Source organism: Gymnogyps californianus, chromosome 15 (assembly GCF_018139145.2).
Source record: "Gymnogyps californianus isolate 813 chromosome 15, ASM1813914v2, whole genome shotgun sequence".
Taxonomy (NCBI): domain Eukaryota; kingdom Metazoa; phylum Chordata; class Aves; order Accipitriformes; family Cathartidae; genus Gymnogyps; species Gymnogyps californianus.
In genome coordinates, this window is record NC_059485.1 from 13,261,718 (window position 1) to 13,267,717 (window position 6,000).

The following is a 6,000-nucleotide window of genomic DNA, read 5'->3' on the forward strand; positions in this document are numbered from 1 at the left end:
AATTTAATGTGTTGTCCTGATCAGTCTTTGTATACATATATATAAGCTATATATAAGCTTTATATATATGTATATGTATAAAGTTTTTGAGAAGAATGAGGGGCAAGGCAAAAATTCAGCATTGTGACAAAGATTCTACAACCATTTATTAACAGTTTCAAGTACTGTATTGCTATTTTGAGTTTGATTAGAAATTATTTGCAGTTGAACTCTGAAAAATGAGATGCAATTGAAAATCAGTATTGAATCTTCAGTCGTCATCCTAAGACCATTTTAGTTTCATTTGTATCTTGAGAGAATAAGAATTTGCAATATTAACTTAGGATTTTGCTCAGAAAGAAAATTAGTTATTAGTACAGTTGGAAGAGTATTCTTGTTCTGATGGGGGAAAAAACTCCAAGTGTACGAATTTGTACTGGTTACACAGAGCACTAATCTACATTGCAGTAGAAGAAATTTGCATTCCATGAATAACATCTTACCAGAAATCTTGGAACTATTTGATTCTGTATACAGTAAATTAAAAAGCCTATCATTTCTGTTATTTACTGGTGCAATTTACTGTAACACTCTCAAGAGTGTAATATTTCAAACCAAAGGGTAAGTCATAAATTTCCAATTGCTAGCAAAGAATAGTAGAGTTTTGAAGACCTCTTAACACCTGGGGAAATAAATCAGGATGTTAGAGTAGAAATAAAAGAATACTGGTGAAATGGAATCAAGCATAAAATAATTAATTTTTAAGGGAATCCAGAATTTCATTATAAAATTCATAGTCTAATGGATTCTTCAAAAGAAAGGGTTTGGGGGAAAAGAGAATAATTAAAAACTAGTTTTGACATTCCAGTTACTGCCTGTTCTATTAGATAGGTTTAGCAAACTGAAATGAATTTTAACACACAAGTGTCGGTACACACACGGTTTCAACCGTGGTGTTACAGAGATACCCATACACCCGGCGACTCCTGCGCCTGCCGGTCCCTGCCTTTGAAATCCTGGAGGTAGTTGGATCTACCAATAGCTCACATTGCAGCCTGAAGGAGCTGGCAGTCACACACTTCTCTCCTGCATTACACATGCCGTCTCACAGCAGTTCACGCCGACCATATTTTAACCCAGTGCATGACTGAGTGCTAATACTGTATAAATATTTTGAAACATATCTAAAAAAAAATGTTTGCTTCAAACTTTTTATGATAGAGAAATATATAATTATTATGGTTGTCTTACAAATTGTATTGTGTTCTTAATTTTTGTTAAATATGTAGAAAAACATTAAGGGAATGGGGGACTCGAATGTCTGTGTGTACGGAAATGTATATAACTATTTGGGGAAAACACACGTGCCAAGTATAACATGATGTAAAAATTGTAAATATATGAAAAATTCATTTTTCTAATAAAGATAATTTCTGCCAATTGATATGAAAATGAACAATGGTATCATTCTTGTCTGTCTTCCTTGTTAAATCGTGCAAGATGAAGCCTCATCTATGAATAAGGCTTACCTTTGTTTTTTCATTAGTAGTTGATTTGATTTGAAAGGTGTTAACAGCCACATGTTTTGAGCCATCCTTTGCTGTTAGAAATTATCTAAAGGTGAAGACGCCTGAAGCTAAAGCTGACGCTGTATGCTTGATGTTCCCAGTTTAATTGAATTCATGAAAATGACGGAGACAATTAACTTATGAAAAATTCATTCAGTGTGAGAAGTCTACTTTGGATGATGCTCCCTCAGCAGAGGGAGCAGTAGGAGCTGAGTTAAGCATGGCCTGTTAACCTGTGGCACCATTTTCCCGTATTCTGAAATACATCAGATGCACAAAACACGGTGGGCCTGCATGAAGTGATGATCTTGGCTGCAGAAATGCAGGAGCTCTTTGGGCGATGGTGGAGGCAGCGTCCAGCCCGAGGAGGAGGAGGTGTCCTGCCAAGAACGAGGCGATCCCTGAGAAGAGCTGGAGAGCTGGGGCTGTGGAGCGCTCCTGGCGGGGCAGCGCGCTTGGAGGTCGATCAGGTGAGGATGGGGGAGAGCAAACCAGGGGGTGAGAAAATGGCAGCAATGTCTCACTTCTTCTATGACTTTGATATCAGCAAGCTTGTTTAATGTTCTGGTTAATCAAGACTTAAATCAAAATAGAGGTTTTAGTGGAGCAATTAAAATCTTTTCTAAGATTTAACCATTTGCCTGGCCAGGGGAGCTAAAGGAGCAAGGTTCACACGGTGCTCCTAAGTGGTTCTGTGGGACCCCATTTTCCAAGATGTCTCATCAGCTAATGAAAGTCTTCCTTTATTCCACAAAATGGGCATAAACAAACCCTTGGCAATTAGAATAATGTTCTTCGAGGCAGTGGGATGAAAGTCATTATATAAATCCAAAGCATCGTTTTGATAAATGTGCTTCGTGTTGAGTATAAAAATAACAGACAGGAGGTGAAAGGTTGCTCACAGATGTCTCACAGCAGAACAGTCCTATCTATTTGTTCCCAAGATAAACATGACTGCACAGATAATATGAGAGAGATAAAATTGGAATTCTGTTCTTAATGAGGTTTTTAATGTAGAGTAAAGACTGCTGGGCTTACTGACCTCTGCTAGAAAGCCTTTTTAAAGGGACCCCGCTCTATTTTTATCTAAACATCCCCATTTCATGAAATAAAATGCAATGTGCCTGGGTTATTGAATCTTTATCTGATCTTGATTCTTTATTTTCATGCAATGGACAGGCTAATCTGTTCTGCACAATAACGCATGGTGATCTGAATGGCTTTGGTTCACCTGCAGTGATGTCCACCAAAGGTCCATTTCAAGTCCTTCAGTTACGTAAAAGAAACAGGAGTCTCTGTAGGAAACGGGTGACGCAGGACACAGCCCGTGTGACTCGATCTGGAAACACCGTTGTGACTCCTGTCTTCCGGCTGAAGAGCCGGACTGGTGTTTGTGTCCAGGCTGCTCCTCGCAGCTCTACCTGCCAGCGTAGCTGATTTCTCTCTGTGCGTCTATGAGTCGTCTCAGCTTCAGCTTTGATTCCCTTTGGGATCTGGTTCAAAGATAGTCATATTCTCCCAGATCGTTCTTTTGAGTCTTTGCTGATGTGTCTATGGCAACTGTCAGTCCTCTAAGACTTTACTTACTAAAAAAGAAAAAAATTTAAGTGATGACTGGGAAACGGAAGCTTTTTAAGTCTGACATATTGTGCATAGCACTGCCAGCAATGTTCATGGCAAACTGAGCAATTCACCCGGTATGAACACAAGTGTCTTCCTGTGATTTGGACGCAAACCCACCTGTTTTAAGGCCAACTGCTGAAGTCTGCTTGTCTCTATATACAGAAACACCATCCACCTTACTTGTCATTGTGAGTTTTCCCATTGATCACACTAGCCACTTGTCTCTCTGCTTCTTCCAACAGTTTACAAACAGGGTTATCTTCCCCTTGCAGATTTGTTGCAGTACAAAAACCAAACCATGGCTTCCACAAATTGCGTTAGTGATCTATCGTGTGATCCCCTGCCACTGCTACTCTTCTCCCACTTGGCAGTCTACTTCAGCAGGCATCTCCCCATGTACGGCACAACTTGTAACCGGGTCCTTCTTTCCACTGAAGAAAGAAGTTCCACACACGGAAAGTCTCTGCATTGATTTCCATATTTTCTTTCTAGAAGTTCCCCAAAAAGCTTTCTGTGGGGGTAATTTATTGACTATTTATTTATTTGCCATTAGTTAGCTTACACAGAATGATCATTACAGAGGTTGACTGCATTCTGTTCCAATCAGTATGCTCAAATCTTACTTACTAAAAGTAATCTATGTTTATAATGTAAGCAATGATCGTTCCTTAACTATGGCAATAATGATTTTAATGCACTGGAGTTTCTTAGCATTGCAATAGGCAACAGGAGAAGGTAATATAGAAGATAATAATGATTAACATTGTTTACACAAGGTTACTGCAAGGTCAAAGACATTTTCCAGTGGTCTCCATGCAGCTCCAGGTGTAATTTAACAGCACTAATCCTTAAAAACCCCTTTGTGCTGCAAAAGCACAAGGTCTGGTGGTTTCTTTCTCTCTTTTTAGAGTGGACGTAGCCTGCTAGTTAGATGTGACACGTCTAGTGAGATCACTGAACCTTTTCGAAGACCGTGTATGCAGCATACTGGCAGTCAGGCTGGTAACATTTCACACTGTATGTAAAGAGCTATGAAAGATACAAAGAGCAGAAAATCAGCGTACAGGACTTTAGAGAGAAAAAATACAATATTAACCAGGTTTGAAAGTCTAAGACCCTCTCATTACAGAATTGTGGAGTTCCACTAATTACTTTGGGGACTGATGATGTTTGGCACTTCAGAGGCTTGGTTATGAGCAGCTCTCTCCCTCCATCCTGCACAGGGAAAAGCAAATCAAGTAGGAACGGTAACAGGCATTTCTCTATGCTCAAGGGAAAACAGAGACCTTGGACAGGTTTTACTCCCAATTTCCAAGACGGTATAGTTTTATCAGTTGAGAGGTTTGCCAAATGAAGAAAAAGCTTCTTCAGTAGTATCACAATATCAAGATGCTGATTTCACCCTCCTCTTTCCCAGCAAGAGAAGTATGGCAAATTGTATAATTCTCCCAGTAGCTGAAATGTTTGCGAGTTCCTTTGCTGCAGTTATAAAAGAAGAACCATTTGTGTACCTTGGAGAGGATAAAAGTAGTAGGAATGAGGGTGACTAGAATAACTTTGATTTTCCTCTGAGAACAAAACTGCTGTTGCATTGATTTGGCCACAGTGAGTGTTTCCTAATATGGGCTTTGAAAACTGCAGTGCATGTTAATTCCTGTTACCCTTTTTATTTTATACATAAATGTGTATAAAGAGCTTATGTTTAAAAATAGGGGTGGGGATGATGCTGAGGGTTTTTGCTATGAGAGAAACTTTCAAATAGGACTAGACAACTTCAAGCATCCTGCAAAAAATGGTGCAAATCTCTTTGAACATGCCTTTCACCTGCAAGAACAGCTCGCAGTAGGTCTTAACCAACCAAGAAAATAGTCTATTTTTAATTAAAAATCAAATCTCAAATTGTTACTCCATTTAGATTTTTACCTTAAACAGAAATTCTGGAATGATAATCAGGTCCTGTTTAGCTCAGCTTTAAATCCACTGCTGTTCCTTTCCATGGATGCACTATTATCTCAGCAAATGGGAGCACCCGATGTGACCTTAACTATATTTGTACTTCTGTTTGCTTTCACGTATCTCTTCTCTGAACTAAAGAGCTCTGATATTATCACCTTCCTTCTTATTTCCCATTCCCTCCATCTACTCCTAACAGTTTTCTCCGTTTCTGTCCCTGCTAGAACATCATGGAAGTGTGAGCTGCACCTTGAACCAGACCTGCATGGGCAGCACATTTCCGTGTGTTAGTTAAAAGTATTGTAATCTCCATGTTCTTTTCTATTTCTGTCTCTATAAAAACTAACATTTCATCTGTTTCTGCACTGCCACTCTGCAATGAGAAGATGATTTCAGTATTCAGAGCATAACGACATCCATAACCTTTTTTTTCAGATGTTATTTTTGCACTCAAAACATTTGGATAGCTTAAATTATTTCTCCTTGTGTGTATTTATTTTCTGGTATTTCCAAACACTAACATATTTTTTCCTTCATATTTGAGTCTGATAGGTCATTTTAGATCTCCTTCAAATCCATCTAGCTTGGAATAGCACAGAAATGACACATCATCTACAGACCAGGGCTAGGGCTAGGAGCCGTGTGTTTTAAGGGATGCCAGATGGATTTACATACTTCTGTGGCCTGAATGCCTACATGTTGCGGTATTGCATTCCGTGTGCTGAGGGCTTTCTGAGTTAATGTTCAGCATAAAAAAAAAGCTTCATTATGTAATGTGATGTACTGAGTTAGACCACTAAATGCTTTGAAGTCAGAGAATGAGTTTAGGTTATCAAGAAAGGTATTAAATATTGATGCCTTGAGAAAATGGCACACG